This window comes from Botryllus schlosseri, chromosome 8 (genome assembly GCF_051294905.1).
Source record: "Botryllus schlosseri isolate E-star chromosome 8, Bs_hap1, whole genome shotgun sequence".
Classification (NCBI taxonomy): domain Eukaryota; kingdom Metazoa; phylum Chordata; class Ascidiacea; order Stolidobranchia; family Styelidae; genus Botryllus; species Botryllus schlosseri.
Window position 1 is genome coordinate 22,681,851 of NC_137243.1, and position 18,127 is coordinate 22,699,977.

The 18,127-nt window shown below is 39.3% G+C and overlaps 1 long non-coding RNA gene across 1 annotated transcript in view; it reads left to right on the forward strand.

Annotated features, from left to right (window-relative positions):
* LOC145444515 (uncharacterized) overlaps positions 1-18,127 on the forward strand; it is a 414,279-nt gene that overhangs the window by 226,740 nt on the left and 169,412 nt on the right. The window lies entirely within an intron of this gene.

Consider the following 18,127-nt stretch of genomic DNA (forward strand, 5'->3'; position numbering starts at 1 on the left):
ATAGTCAAGTGACAATATTATTGAGCTATGAACTTCGAAAAATTTTCGCGCCTGGCGCGGAAAGTGGCCCGCGCAATATTTCGTCAATCGAATGCAGTGTTGGGATCAAGTCACTACCTTCGAGTCACGAGTCATCTCGAGTCATTGCAGATTTTGACTCGAGTCAAGTCAAGTCAATCGATTTTCGAAGGTGACTCGAGTCAAGTCAAGTCACTCGTTTTTTTGAGGTGACTCGAGTCAAGTCAAGTCAAGTCAAGTCGAGTCACGAGTCAAGTCACAATTCAAGTCAAATTGAATTTTCGCGGTATCAGTGACGATTCAAACTCATTACATTTTGCTAGCTGTGTGATAAACAGAATAATTGGCCATTTATCTTGAATAGAATAACGAATATAAAGGTAAATATGCATGCAAGAAGGCGTTTTATCGCACGCACACGTAGAACTGCCAATAAAATGTGTGAGTAACTGTATAGTAGGCCTATAGCTACTGCTACTTGCTACAGTCTGTTATTATTAACCAAGAGGGTTGAATACGAAGCCACGAGAAGTTGAAAAAAATTGATATGATACAATACACTTCCCATCTACACATCCGTGAGACTATAGACGCATAAATTATATTCGCTCGATTTTTAAATCATACGAGAGGGTTGGTTAAGGTGATCACTGTAATCAATGTAAGAACTGGGCCGCCTAAAGAAACACCTGCGATATTTGCTATTGGATTAATCTACTGCTACTACGACAACGTAAGCTGTGATCATTTCGGTTGTGGTCAATCTATCTGTGATGTAACAATAGAGGATCAGTGAACGTACAATTAGTGAATGTATGGTTACTCTCAGAAATGACACAGGCGTGTCGCGAACGATACGAACAAACACAAAATACAGTGATTTAATCGACATCGTTTACTTGATGACTTGAAATTGACTCGTAAATTTTTCTCCGAGTCACGAGTCAATGCACATTTTTGAAGCGCCGAGTCAAGTCAAGTCAAGTCATTTTTTCAAAGTGACTCGAGTCAAGTCAAGTCATATGAAAAAGTGACTCGAGTCTGACTCGAGTCAAGTCATGACTCGAGTCATCCCAACACTGATCGAATGTGGCCCTTTGGCTGAAAAGGTTGGCCAGCCCTGCCCTAGCAAGTAGCAATCACCAGAGATCACATTACAGATGGCCCAATTCATGACCTATGTTACACTCCATTCTTGTGTATTATACAGTCGATGGGCAATGCTTGGCTAGTGTGACGTCATATTGACGGATCATGTGCTACACCTCATTTTAAAATCCGCTAGTGGGCGGTAAACAGTGTCCGGAATTTGCTTCACAAAAATATGGTAACCCTAATTTATAAATAATACTTTAATGTTCGCATCGGCCATTGTCAGTGACTGGGCCATTGTCTCGTCGGAAGAATAGCTTATCTTGAACAACAACAGCATTCTGAAACTAAACTTAGTTTCCGGCATTCCAAAATGCTTTATCGCGGGTTATTCCAAATTCTCTATCCCAGGGGTCCCCAACCCGGTGCCCGCGGGCCCCATGTAGCCCGCGAGGACTATATGTGTAGCCCGCGAGCCCGTTCTAAAGATAGGTGGAATAGCAGCATGTACCAATTTTGTCAGATTATTACTATATAGTGAGCTTTTAAATATATATATATATATAGATTGATTGATTCAGGTATTCTTGTTTAAACCACACTAACATGTGATTTACATATATCCTCAATTACAATTAGTAATATAAAGATGTATGTGGTAGAATCACCAGAAATTGAAGATACGGCGCATTGCCTATAGAGGCGACATGACAGAATGCCATCCACGGTCTTCTTGAAATGGCGGGGGGTTCCGTTATGATAGCTCGACGTCCAGGACAATGCCAAAGTATAGTAAATAATATTACTATTCGGAGTCAGATAGCCGTGAAGTACTAGCATTAGGGTTGTTCAGAATTGACCGACTTTCAAAAAGTCCAGGTTTTCAGTCCGTTTCCCATGCCTTATACCTTAAAAACAAATTCTGGCAACTTTTTTTTTGTAATTCATCCCCTGCATCCGTGTGCACTTTGCCGTTTTCTCATGCACCTAAAAATTTCTTCGGAATTAGGGGATTCCCCCGTTGTCAGTGACTCGACAGGAATGGCGTGTGTTCTCATTGACGTGACGCGTATGTTCTAGCCAAGCCCCGAACTACTGCTATCTCCGGCTAAGCAAATTTGCGTGATCCCCATGCGCAGATGCATTGTGGGTACACGGTTAATTGATTTAGTACAGGGGCTTATGGAAAAGCGGTCAATGTTTCAATATATTTGATTCGTGTTGGGTCTGTAGTATTGTATGCGTATAGAGCTTTGAATAACTAATTATTCTAACATTCAGGATTTGTTTCAGCCCAATATCTCGTGTCAGTATATAGATATTCCGTGCAATTCGACATATCGAAGATAGTACGTTCATCAGGTGGTAGTGGTAGTCTTTGCTGTGCCTATGGGTGCAGTAAAAGGCGGAAGAAGATATCAAGTGAGTCGTAAGTAGTATATACGATCGCTCGCGAACTAGCGTGGGGTTCTTATCGGTGCCTCGAAACTCGTGTTGGCACGGTGACCCTTTTGACCCCCCCTTCCGCTCGCACGGTGCCATTGTGTCTTATGGGGTCTCTCACACGGTAACCCTTTTCGGTATAGCGATCTCTCGCACGGTGTCTCGAAACTCGTGTTGATACGGTAACACTTTTCGGTATAGGGATCTCTCACACGGTGCCTCGAAAACTCGTGTTGGTGAGTCGTACTTTCGAGTATAGGCATCTCTCGCATGGTGTGGAATATGTATCAGGTATGGTAAATAGTCATGTGATTGGATCTTAGTTAATGTGTATATTCCAAATTACGGCGAGTACGACAATGATATATCGTTATTCTTATGGACGCGGCGATGATTCGTACTTTCAGGCATCTCTCGATCGGTGTTGAATATGTATCAAGTAAATAGTCATGTGAATGAATCTTTGTTAATGTGTATATCGTGAAAACTCGTGGTCGTGACTCGCCTTTTTTTGCTATAGGCGGTGGCGGTGATTCGCCTGTCGTGTATTCTCACGGGATCTGTGGTGACTCGCCATGTGTTCTTATGGGTGCGGTCGCATGCGGCTATTGCGTCTTATGGCGGGGGTGGCGAGCGGCTATTGATGCTAACACGAAACCCGGGGTGGCGAGCGGCACTTATTTCTTATGGCGGGGGTCGCAAGCGGCTCTTATTTCTTATGGCGGGGATCGCAAGCGGCTCTTATGTCTTATGGCTGGGCGGCATGCGGCTATTGTGTCTTATGGATGCGGCGATGATTCGTACTTTCGGGTATAGGCGGCGTGCTAACGTGAAAACCGGGAGGTGGCATGCTAATGTTTTTAGGTACACGCGCGGCGACATGCTAACGATGATAATGTGTCTGTCATGTATTCTTACGGGATCTCTGGTGATGTGCCATTGTTTCTTATGGGTGCGACGGCATATCGTACTTTCGGATATAGGAATCTCTCACACGGTGTTGAATATGTATCAAGTAAATAGTCACGAGTATCGCTAAACAGGAAATTCACTAAACCGCAGTGCAATGTGCGACTTTAGAAAACAGATGTTCGCGACCGCGTTTTGATATTTGTGACCCACTAAATACATCCGTTCTGGAAACGCGTCCTGTTGTGAGGATTTCGAGCGCGCACTATCGTATCGATTATTACACTAATCCAGTCAGTACTATTACATGCAGGAGTATTCAGTATTCAGCAGCGACACGAAAAGCGACCAACAAATAACCGCACTCGTAAATTAACACCTCAAAAAGTGTAAAATAGATTGCAAATCCCGCGATCGCTAACAAGATAATGGCTCTGGCATAACCATTTTTAGTGACTTGGTGTTAAAGACATACCGATCGCTCACAAGGTAATATTTCGGTAATTAGTTTGTCACAGAACCGTCGCAGTCGGTGATTCGAAAACCAACAATTTGACACTTTCTGGTGGTCGCTATATGTTTTGACACTTCGGAACGCGGTTGACTTTAGTTGCGTGGTACAAATCATGAGAATATTCAATCAATGTGTCAATTTGTCAACTTGAAATGTAACTCACTACACAAATCAAGTTGAATCGTATTTGAATGTATTGATTCGACCCGACTCAAATCCTTTGACAAATCCTATTAACGCGATCTGTTGAATCGAACGTAACCTGAATATTACTGACGCCAACATTCACCCGCATCGGATCATTCACACATTCCACGCCGCTGTTTTAACACTTATAGAATCAATACCAACTATCTCTAACCCGATAATATTCAATCATTTTGGTAATTTGACAACTTTAAATCCATTCGCGGGATGTACTAAAGGTAAATCCAAATAATCCAGAATGAAATATTTGGACTTTGACATTGCGTGAATTGAAATAGGTTTGACAAACATGACTACCAACTTTCACCCAGTCACATTTCAAGATTATACTTTGAAACAATCCTTGAAACTGACAACTCTATTCACGACTCCGTTTCCTATTGTAAAATAGAGTTTCAGAAATACTATCACTATGACAACTCAACATTTTAACATCTCGCCATGCACAAACGAGTAAAATACAAAATCCTTGGTAAGTCAATCCGTTTGTAGTAACTCACCAAACCAAAACAAAAAAGTGTCCGTATGAAAAGTAGACAAGACTACGCGAGTAATCACTACAACCCACAAACATACCAACTCAGTTGTATCCATATCCCATATTTTTTATTCAACTGTAAGATGAAGTAATTACTACTTGGCGCGCGACTTGATATTAACACATTACATTTGAGTATACGAGATTTGAATGTCTGACCAACGTAGTTGAGAATTCTTACAATCGAACGCAGGTGTTATATTGAAAATTTTCACGAATTGACACATTGATTTTGACATATGAGATTTTGTAATAGTCGATCATGACTTGATTATTAAATTATGACATTATTAGACCAGGTTGTGTTGAAGGTTATTACGATACCAACAAACTTTTCAGAAACATTGTTATTAACATATCGATTTGTAAAACTAGATTAACATGTCTGAAATGTTTTGATTGGGAAGATTTAGCCGTGTTCGTAAAAACCACGCAGCGTATTGTGGAAATCAGGAAATAATTTACAAATGTAATTGTCTCCAGTAACCAAGACTAAAGATGAAACAACAATTTTCTTTGTTGAACAATAATAACCGGTACAATACTTTATCGTCGTAATCTGCGGTGGGAATTGAAACACTTTCGCACATTTCCCGGTGTCAAGATATCACACTAGGTGAATTGACATATCGCCGCTTGATTAATGCTTAATCCGTTCGCGCCATTTCACACACTTTGATCATTACAAAAGACAAATTGGAATATGTTTGCTAGATGCATTCAATTCAGTTAGAAATGTCTGGTACACAACAATCGTAATATCAATGAAGTACTTGCTACACTGTAATTCACTTAACGTGTTTTGCATTGTTGTTCATTTGTAGTATTGATTGTTTTTGAACCCCCAAATAATAATTCCCCGACATGAAACCAAACCGCTGAAAGTCGTTACCATCACAACGAAACAATTTGTACGATGTTTGCCAAATGTATCCTATAGTTAGGTGTACTAGAATTATTTGTCTAACACATACACCGACAATGCAATCGAAAATTTTTCCGTTGTCATTCGCTAGAGTAAATGTCATCACAATACTCTGTCACTAAAAGACGTTACTTGTATGTGATTGAATCCCTAACAATTATCTCACTAAACCGAACTCCAAAGAAATTTTACTCACTCGACGGATATGAAACAGCGTCGCTTAATCGGTCTATATCGTTTTTCTAAAGGTAAATCATATCCATCCAATAGAAAACAATTTTCACTAGCTTGGTAATGAAACCGAAGTCTTCATTCGATATTTTGTTTGTGTCAAATACTTTGTAATAAACACATTTGAGTGGTTGAGCTTTACATCATCAAGCTGTTATTTGTAAATCAAGATTTCGGTAAACTTGTAAATGTATCGTTTAACTAACCGACATTTAGTGATTGGCGAACATACCAAACGATACACACCCATCTCCGAAATACTGCATTGATCTTAATTTCCACCATCGTGATAATCGAAGTACATTTCTTTCGTAACAACCGACTACGACACCATAAATTTTTGACAAGTTACGCTTAGAAGATTGGTTGCATATCGCGAAAAAAATAATATACCACTCATATTGGTACTGTTACTCCATTGATCGATATTTTCAAACGAGTAAAATTTATTACTTGAGTTTCTCCGCTTAATGTAAATGAAAACTCAGCCGTCTTTTAACATCACAAAGACATTGATAAAAAGTAGGCAATCAAACACAACACTTTGTACGACACTAATTATTGTTCCACACATCTCATTTCATACTAAGTGTACACGAAAGATATTCATGACACATGAAAATATTCGCTCATGCTACGAACATACGCAATGATTGGTGGTGCTTTCAAACTGTTTCGATATCACAAGAACTTTATTGTCTGAATGGGTGTTCATGTATCTTAATAATCAAATAGTTCAACACAGAACTAGTACGAACAGAAACATCAGAGTTGTTTACACAAAAGTTTGTATGTGTACAGTATGCGAATACCATGTGTAAGTCCAGCGCAATAGTGGTATCCATCCGAGTTTAGTTAACACAAATTTATTACAACGGAGCCACGTAAACTTTCGTGAAAGAAAAGCATACTCACTTCCAGAGGGTTATGTCAATACCATAGCAGTAAATCAGCTACTCCAACAAGAAAGTACATATGTTTCTAGCCACGGTCCTTACATCTTTCACATAGATCAATCTACTTTGCTAACGAAAAGTGCTGAGTCATCACACGATCGCCCTCACAACAAAACAGCTAGTAGATATTATCATTCAAAATATTCCTAACCCTTTACACACCAGTGACAAATCATACAACGAATATGTTTTGTGGGTCGAATTGTTGTTCAGTGTCAAGTCTACCTGTTGAAACGTACATTAAAACAACACAGTCATAATTCAATTAAAACCACGAATCTATTTTCATTTCGTCACATACAGAAAAATAAATTTTATTCCGCCAAAACATACTTGTAACCAATCGCTTTCATTAAACACACAACACCATAAAAGTATTTACTTTCTACAACATAGACATTCCGATGCAGTCAAGAAATATTTTTATTAATCAAAATCATCGACTTCTGTTTACGGCGTTAGTGTGTGCATGTCATACATGTGGGATCCGTATTAAAATGGACACGACACGACTGAATGTAAGGAGATAGAAGTCTATCGCATAGATTTACATGTGCTCTTCGCTACGGTTTCAAAAAACTAATCATCTCTTTTGCATTGATCGAGACCGAGCAAGTTAGTTAATGGTCATGATTGTGTTTGTCATATGCGAATGATAGGGTTACTGTCAAATCTACATACAACAACCTTCTGGCACTCATAATAGCAATTTCATTCTCTCCCTTCGTAATTGTAGACTCACGACAAGTATATTGTACAACTCGACAGCTACTTTTAACAACACCAACGACACTAAACATACGATACCTACCCAAGTAAAATTACCATTTTCACCTGGAGGTCAGTCGTTACCTGAGTAAAAATACCATTATTCTTTGGAGATTTATCGTTTAATCAGAGTAACAAAACATTTTCACTTGGGGGTCTATCGTTTCCAAGAGTAACAAGCCCCCTTTCCTTTGGAAATCTATTTTTCCCTGGGTAACAAACCTTTTTCACTTGCAAATATATTTTTCCCCCGGGTAACAAACCTTTTTTCGCTTGGAAATATATTTTTTCCTTGAGCAACAGATCATTTTCACTTGGAAATATATTTTTTCCTTGAGCAACAGACCATTTTTACTTGGAAATATATTTTTTCCCTGAGCAACAAACCATTTTCACTTGGAAATATATTTTTTCCCTGAGCAACAGACCATTTTTACTTGGAAATATATTTTTTCCCTGGGCAACAAACCATTTTCACTTGGAAATATATTTTTTCCCTGAGCAACAAACCATTTCACTCGGCGGGTCGTCGTTTACCTGAGTAAAAATATCATTTTCCTTTGGAGATCTGGCGTTTACCCATTGTAACAATACATTTCACTTGGAAATCTGTCGTTTACCTGAGTACCAATACCGTTTTCACTTGGAAATCTATCTCTTCCCTGGGTAACAATACCATTTTCGTTTTGAAAACTGACAACCACACCGGTCAATTTGATATTTTTTGTATATTGTTACAACAGCCAGCGACAAAATATACCCCAACAACGACTCCGATACATTTGTCTAATCAAATATTCACTTGCTCTGATGCATCCCATCAAAATCATTGGTTACTCACATACAATAACAATGTGCTGTTGTACATCGACATGTATGTTTTCGGAATTGGTGAATAAAGGGGTTTCCGATATGTCCGTGATGTCCGGGTTCGTGCTTTGGATTTGCCAGAGTGAAAATGTCTGAATAAAACACCTTCTCGACTTTGGTAACTGGTTGATACACGGATAATGGTGTTCGGAAAACGGATGAATTTATGTTCCCCATCGCGCTGACAACATCGGGTTACTTGTGAGTTTCCTCGGGTCTGTTTACTATATTGTGTCTTTACTGGTCAATACATGTCGCTCCAGTCAGCTGAAACCGGATCACTAATATGAGAAAGTGTGGGGCCGGATCCGGATATTCACTCATGACCCAACGACCGATATTCAAGTAAACATGTTACAGACCGTGTTTTGTCTCCATGAAAAATACCTATGCATACACCATCACATCAAGTACGTCACGATTGTTCACAAGTATTTGCGTAAACGAGGTGTATATACAATGTGTCGATGCACAAACATCATGGGACACAAATTCACGTTCTCAAGTCTCATCATGCGCCGACTCTGTACATTCAATGTGGGCATAGATGACTTGGAGACAAGCAAGCGGTCATATTTGGACGTAACATGGTCTTAGTATGAACCGACCTCCACCCAACTTGTGAAAAATGAATCTCATACGAGTACAGCCTTTTCACGGGTTCACACCTTGATTTTGCAAGATTGTTTGGATTCTCAGGTAGACTTACATCGTGATCCAGACCTCGATATATAGTAAAATCGGGTTGCATAGTTCAATTACTCACTCAATCCCCGCGTATTCTTGGTCATAACCTGTGAACTTTTTCACCGAGACCGCAGTGTTTCACCTGGTTTTAGGTGTTTGGCGATCACCATCGTTATCAATCTTTCAGGCGATGAATATGCCCGATGTTGCTACTCCCACACAACGACTCCAGCTAAACATCGTGAGCAGCGACTCCGGATTGAAATCGTAAACAGGGACTCTGTGTGTGTGTGAATCTCGAGTTCGAATACGATTAGATAATGTAATCCAAGGTGTGTCTCTGTGGGTTGAAGACTGATTGCGTGTTAACCACTCCGCAAGAGGGTGCTGTCTCGTAATTCTACATGCCCTTATAAAACGTGGTTGGAAACTTTTGGTCTCGTTGATCCAGCTACGTATTGAAACGGTGCACCCACGCAGACCACTGAGAAAACGTTGTCGTTACCTGACTATATCCACGAGTAATTATGGGACTACGCGTAACGTTCCATAGATTCCTCTGGCCCCACACCGTGGTTTTACGACACAGACAAGATGCAGCGGTGGAAATATTGAAAATGAAAAACGATACCTTGGTGACATTTGATTTGGATTTTACACCTGAGGAACCATACACTCGATTGGTACATTGGGATGACAACTCTATCGTCGAGGTCAAGGGAAAAGAAATCTACAGATTTGTTGGTGTTGTGGATATTCAGCGAAAATCAGGGTATATGGTTGTGTATGGTTCGCATATTTGACTGAGAATATATCGGTATGCATAATGCACTATCCATTGTATCATGTCGTGTGTCATCTATGCCCACATTGAATGTACAGAGTCGGCGCATGATGAGACTTGAGAACGTGAATTTGTGTCCCATGATGTTTGTGCATCGACACATTGTATATACACCTCGTTTACGCAAATACTTGTGAACAATCGTGACGTACTTGATGTGATGGTGTATGCATAGGTATTTTTCATGGAGACAAAACACGGTCTGTAACATGTTTACTTGAATATCGGTCGTTGGGTCATGAGTGAATATCCGGATCCGGCCCCACACTTTCTCATATTAGTGATCCGGTTTCAGCTGACTGGAGCGACATGTATTGACCAGTAAAGACACAATATAGTAAACAGACCCGAGGAAACTCACAAGTAACCCGATGTTGTCAGCGCGATGGGGAACATAAATTCATCCGTTTTCCGAACACCATTATCCGTGTATCAACCAGTTACCAAAGTCGAGAAGGTGTTTTATTCAGACATTTTCACTCTGGCAAATCCAAAGCACGAACCCGGACATCACGGACATATCGGAAACCCCTTTATTCACCAATTCCGAAAACATACATGTCGATGTACAACAGCACATTGTTATTGTATGTGAGTAACCAATGATTTTGATGGGATGCATCAGAGCAAGTGAATATTTGATTAGACAAATGTATCGGAGTCGTTGTTGGGGTATATTTTGTCGCTGGCTGTTGTAACAATATACAAAAAATATCAAATTGACCGGTGTGGTTGTCAGTTTTCAAAACGAAAATGGTATTGTTACCCAGGGAAGAGATAGATTTCCAAGTGAAAACGGTATTGGTACTCAGGTAAACGACAGATTTCCAAGTGAAATGTATTGTTACAATGGGTAAACGCCAGATCTCCAAAGGAAAATGATATTTTTACTCAGGTAAACGACGACCCGCCGAGTGAAATGGTTTGTTGCTCAGGGAAAAAATATATTTCCAAGTGAAAATGGTTTGTTGCCCAGGGAAAAAATATATTTCCAAGTAAAAATGGTCTGTTGCTCAGGGAAAAAATATATTTCCAAGTGAAAATGGTTTGTTGCTCAGGGAAAAAATATATTTCCAAGTAAAAATGGTCTGTTGCTCAAGGAAAAAATATATTTCCAAGTGAAAATGATCTGTTGCTCAAGGAAAAAATATATTTCCAAGCGAAAAAAGGTTTGTTACCCGGGGGAAAAATATATTTGCAAGTGAAAAAGGTTTGTTACCCAGGGAAAAATAGATTTCCAAAGGAAAGGGGGCTTGTTACTCTTGGAAACGATAGACCCCCAAGTGAAAATGTTTTGTTACTCTGATTAAACGATAAATCTCCAAAGAATAATGGTATTTTTACTCAGGTAACGACTGACCTCCAGGTGAAAATGGTAATTTTACTTGGGTAGGTATCGTATGTTTAGTGTCGTTGGTGTTGTTAAAAGTAGCTGTCGAGTTGTACAATATACTTGTCGTGAGTCTACAATTACGAAGGGAGAGAATGAAATTGCTATTATGAGTGCCAGAAGGTTGTTGTATGTAGATTTGACAGTAACCCTATCATTCGCATATGACAAACACAATCATGACCATTAACTAACTTGCTCGGTCTCGATCAATGCAAAAGAGATGATTAGTTTTTTGAAACCGTAGCGAAGAGCACATGTAAATCTATGCGATAGACTTCTATCTCCTTACATTCAGTCGTGTCGTGTCCATTTTAATACGGATCCCACATGTATGACATGCACACACTAACGCCGTAAACAGAAGTCGATGATTTTGATTAATAAAAATATTTCTTGACTGCATCGGAATGTCTATGTTGTAGAAAGTAAATACTTTTATGGTGTTGTGTGTTTAATGAAAGCGATTGGTTACAAGTATGTTTTGGCGGAATAAAATTTATTTTTCTGTATGTGACGAAATGAAAATAGATTCGTGGTTTTAATTGAATTATGACTGTGTTGTTTTAATGTACGTTTCAACAGGTAGACTTGACACTGAACAACAATTCGACCCACAAAACATATTCGTTGTATGATTTGTCACTGGTGTGTAAAGGGTTAGGAATATTTTGAATGATAATATCTACTAGCTGTTTTGTTGTGAGGGCGATCGTGTGATGACTCAGCACTTTTCGTTAGCAAAGTAGATTGATCTATGTGAAAGATGTAAGGACCGTGGCTAGAAACATATGTACTTTCTTGTTGGAGTAGCTGATTTACTGCTATGGTATTGACATAACCCTCTGGAAGTGAGTATGCTTTTCTTTCACGAAAGTTTACGTGGCTCCGTTGTAATAAATTTGTGTTAACTAAACTCGGATGGATACCACTATTGCGCTGGACTTACACATGGTATTCGCATACTGTACACATACAAACTTTTGTGTAAACAACTCTGATGTTTCTGTTCGTACTAGTTCTGTGTTGAACTATTTGATTATTAAGATACATGAACACCCATTCAGACAATAAAGTTCTTGTGATATCGAAACAGTTTGAAAGCACCACCAATCATTGCGTATGTTCGTAGCATGAGCGAATATTTTCATGTGTCATGAATATCTTTCGTGTACACTTAGTATGAAATGAGATGTGTGGAACAATAATTAGTGTCGTACAAAGTGTTGTGTTTGATTGCCTACTTTTTATCAATGTCTTTGTGATGTTAAAAGACGGCTGAGTTTTCATTTACATTAAGCGGAGAAACTCAAGTAATAAATTTTACTCGTTTGAAAATATCGATCAATGGAGTAACAGTACCAATATGAGTGGTATATTATTTTTTTCGCGATATGCAACCAATCTTCTAAGCGTAACTTGTCAAAAATTTATGGTGTCGTAGTCGGTTGTTACGAAAGAAATGTACTTCGATTATCACGATGGTGGAAATTAAGATCAATGCAGTATTTCGGAGATGGGTGTGTATCGTTTGGTATGTTCGCCAATCACTAAATGTCGGTTAGTTAAACGATACATTTACAAGTTTACCGAAATCTTGATTTACAAATAACAGCTTGATGATGTAAAGCTCAACCACTCAAATGTGTTTATTACAAAGTATTTGACACAAACAAAATATCGAATGAAGACTTCGGTTTCATTACCAAGCTAGTGAAAATTGTTTTCTATTGGATGGATATGATTTACCTTTAGAAAAACGATATAGACCGATTAAGCGACGCTGTTTCATATCCGTCGAGTGAGTAAAATTTCTTTGGAGTTCGGTTTAGTGAGATAATTGTTAGGGATTCAATCACATACAAGTAACGTCTTTTAGTGACAGAGTATTGTGATGACATTTACTCTAGCGAATGACAACGGAAAAATTTTCGATTGCATTGTCGGTGTATGTGTTAGACAAATAATTCTAGTACACCTAACTATAGGATACATTTGGCAAACATCGTACAAATTGTTTCGTTGTGATGGTAACGACTTTCAGCGGTTTGGTTTCATGTCGGGGAATTATTATTTGGGGGTTCAAAAACAATCAATACTACAAATGAACAACAATGCAAAACACGTTAAGTGAATTACAGTGTAGCAAGTACTTCATTGATATTACGATTGTTGTGTACCAGACATTTCTAACTGAATTGAATGCATCTAGCAAACATATTCCAATTTGTCTTTTGTAATGATCAAAGTGTGTGAAATGGCGCGAACGGATTAAGCATTAATCAAGCGGCGATATGTCAATTCACCTAGTGTGATATCTTGACACCGGGAAATGTGCGAAAGTGTTTCAATTCCCACCGCAGATTACGACGATAAAGTATTGTACCGGTTATTATTGTTCAACAAAGAAAATTGTTGTTTCATCTTTAGTCTTGGTTACTGGAGACAATTACATTTGTAAATTATTTCCTGATTTCCACAATACGCTGCGTGGTTTTTACGAACACGGCTAAATCTTCCCAATCAAAACATTTCAGACATGTTAATCTAGTTTTACAAATCGATATGTTAATAACAATGTTTCTGAAAAGTTTGTTGGTATCGTAATAACCTTCAACACAACCTGGTCTAATAATGTCATAATTTAATAATCAAGTCATGATCGACTATTACAAAATCTCATATGTCAAAATCAATGTGTCAATTCGTGAAAATTTTCAATATAACACCTGCGTTCGATTGTAAGAATTCTCAACTACGTTGGTCAGACATTCAAATCTCGTATACTCAAATGTAATGTGTTAATATCAAGTCGCGCGCCAAGTAGTAATTACTTCATCTTACAGTTGAATAAAAAATATGGGATATGGATACAACTGAGTTGGTATGTTTGTGGGTTGTAGTGATTACTCGCGTAGTCTTGTCTACTTTTCATACGGACACTTTTTTGTTTTGGTTTGGTGAGTTACTACAAACGGATTGACTTACCAAGGATTTTGTATTTTACTCGTTTGTGCATGGCGAGATGTTAAAATGTTGAGTTGTCATAGTGATAGTATTTCTGAAACTCTATTTTACAATAGGAAACGGAGTCGTGAATAGAGTTGTCAGTTTCAAGGATTGTTTCAAAGTATAATCTTGAAATGTGACTGGGTGAAAGTTGGTAGTCATGTTTGTCAAACCTATTTCAATTCACGCAATGTCAAAGTCCAAATATTTCATTCTGGATTATTTGGATTTACCTTTAGTACATCCCGCGAATGGATTTAAAGTTGTCAAATTACCAAAATGATTGAATATTATCGGGTTAGAGATAGTTGGTATTGATTCTATAAGTGTTAAAACAGCGGCGTGGAATGTGTGAATGATCCGATGCGGGTGAATGTTGGCGTCAGTAATATTCAGGTTACGTTCGATTCAACAGATCGCGTTAATAGGATTTGTCAAAGGATTTGAGTCGGGTCGAATCAATACATTCAAATACGATTCAACTTGATTTGTGTAGTGAGTTACATTTCAAGTTGACAAATTGACACATTGATTGAATATTCTCATGATTTGTACCACGCAACTAAAGTCAACCGCGTTCCGAAGTGTCAAAACATATAGCGACCACCAGAAAGTGTCAAATTGTTGGTTTTCGAATCACCGACTGCGACGGTTCTGTGACAAACTAATTACCGAAATATTACCTTGTGAGCGATCGGTATGTCTTTAACACCAAGTCACTAAAAATGGTTATGCCAGAGCCATTATCTTGTTAGCGATCGCGGGATTTGCAATCTATTTTACACTTTTTGAGGTGTTAATTTACGAGTGCGGTTATTTGTTGGTCGCTTTTCGTGTCGCTGCTGAATACTGAATACTCCTGCATGTAATAGTACTGACTGGATTAGTGTAATAATCGATACGATAGTGCGCGCTCGAAATCCTCACAACAGGACGCGTTTCCAGAACGGATGTATTTAGTGGGTCACAAATATCAAAACGCGGTCGCGAACATCTGTTTTCTAAAGTCGCACATTGCACTGCGGTTTAGTGAATTTCCTGTTTAGCGATACTCGTGACTATTTACTTGATACATATTCAACACCGTGTGAGAGATTCCTATATCCGAAAGTACGATATGCCGTCGCACCCATAAGAAACAATGGCACATCACCAGAGATCCCGTAAGAATACATGACAGACACATTATCATCGTTAGCATGTCGCCGCGCGTGTACCTAAAAACATTAGCATGCCACCTCCCGGTTTTCACGTTAGCACGCCGCCTATACCCGAAAGTACGAATCATCGCCGCATCCATAAGACACAATAGCCGCATGCCGCCCAGCCATAAGACATAAGAGCCGCTTGCGATCCCCGCCATAAGAAATAAGAGCCGCTTGCGACCCCCGCCATAAGAAATAAGTGCCTCTCGCCACCCCGGGTTTCGTGTTAGCATCAATAGCCGCTCGCCACCCCCGCCATAAGACGCAATAGCCGCATGCGACCGCACCCATAAGAACACATGGCGAGTCACCACAGATCCCGTGAGAATACACGACAGGCGAATCACCGCCACCGCCTATAGCAAAAAAAGGCGAGTCACGACCACGAGTTTTCACGATATACACATTAACAAAGATTCATTCACATGACTATTTACTTGATACATATTCAACACCGATCGAGAGATGCCTGAAAGTACGAATCATCGCCGCGTCCATAAGAAAAACGATATATCATTGTCGTACTCGCCGTAATTTGGAATATACACATTAACTAAGATCCAATCACATGACTATTTACCATACCTGATACATATTCCACACCATGCGAGAGATGCCTATACTCGAAAGTACGACTCACCAACACGAGTTTTCGAGGCACCGTGTGAGAGATCCCTATACCGAAAAGGGTTACCGTATCAACACGAGTTTCGAGACACCGTGCGAGAGATCGCTATACCGAAAAGGGTTACCGTGTGAGAGACCCCATAAGACACAATGGCACCGTGCGAGCGGAAGGGGGGGTCAAAAGGGTCACCGTGCCAACACGAGTTTCGAGGCACCGTGCGAGCGGGCCCATAAGAACCCCACGCTAGTTCGCGAGCGATCATATATACTACTGTCGTATGCAAGAAGTAATAGTGACGGCAGTAGTGATGAAGAGTCGATAGTAAAGCGGCGATACCCCAGAACTTTTCACCGGTAAGTGAATAACAGAATAAGCATAGCAGCCAGACATGCCCAGATCAGTCACAGTTGTAATAAACAGGTCATGGTAAAGTGATAGCAGAACATTTCGTTGCAGTTATATGAATGAAATGACCAGACCAGACTACCAGCAGAAATACGTGTCACCATATCAGCTATGTAATGTTCATCATCAATATCTGTAATGATGTCCATCTCACTCTTCGTATTTCGTCCATGTACAAGCAGTTCGGCCAATAATCAGTTTAGTATTAAATTCTTGCTTATGCTATTTAGGCAAGAGTAGGAATACAAGGAAAATATTCAATTAATGGCCTATGGGTTTTCATCAGCATATAGTTAAAACAGGATATCTTTTTCAGATGCTAAACAAATACTGTGGAATTTGCAAATTCCATAGTCGAGTTCATCTATAGTCCTTATAGCTTTGTGCGAAACTGTCAATTTATTTATTCAAAATTATTTTTCAAGGTTTACCTTTGAACTGCTTTAGCTTTAGAAAGCTGCCTCAATCTTAAATACAATAGCCTATGGAGTGGAAAGTGACCGATGTATAATTTTATCAGACAAGATATTTTATGTCCCTTCTGCTTTTATCATAGCCCATAACAAAGAATTGTCTATTTAGTGTGCTTTGCTTCATACAATGCTCCGTATAATGCAGCTTTCCTACTAATGAATCGCTGAAAGGAAGATGGGTAGAAAGCATAAAAAGAAAAAACTGGGTTCCATCAAGATCGTCAGTTATCTGCTCCGATCATTTTCCGGAAAGTGCCATTTACCGTGTTGGCCAGTTGATACGTTTGAGGGAGAATGCAGTGCCAACAAGATTTCTGAACTTTCCGAAATATATGAGGACAAAGGTACAGTATGAATTTATAAATTTACTTCTAAAGTCAAGTTTATATTAGTATACCCTTACCCTAGCCTCTGTTGATATGAAATTTGTTAATTTCAGGCTTCCAACAAACGGCAAGCGAGACCAGCAACACTTCAAGATAAGAAACGTTATTGTAAAGTACAAACTGGTGAAGCAGTTCTCCACGACCACAATTACTGTGCACGTACCTCTCCTCAAAAGCTCATTCAACAGCAACGCCGTAGAGTGGTACAAATTAAAAAGAGGTTACATGCTGCCAAAATGAGGACATGCCGCCTAAGAAAAAAAGTGAAAACTCTGGATGAGGTCATTGCATCTCTGAAAAAAAATAATTTGATCAGCGATTTGTGTGGAGAAGTAATGTCACAAAAAGTCAGTCGTCTACCCAGTGAGCTGTTGCAGCGCATGAAGCTACAAGCTGGTGGAAGAGGAGTCAAATACTCTAAAGAACTGCAATCATTTGCAATGACGCTGCAGTATTATTCTGCTAAGGCATACAATTTCGTGCGTCAAAATTTTCAACTCGCTCTTCCCCATCCGAGTGTGATAAGACGCTGGTATGGAAAACTTCCCGCTGAGCCTGGCTTTACGGGTATTGCGTTTTCTGCTATCAGAGGAAAAGTAGAGGCATCAACAACTCCTGTAATATGTTCC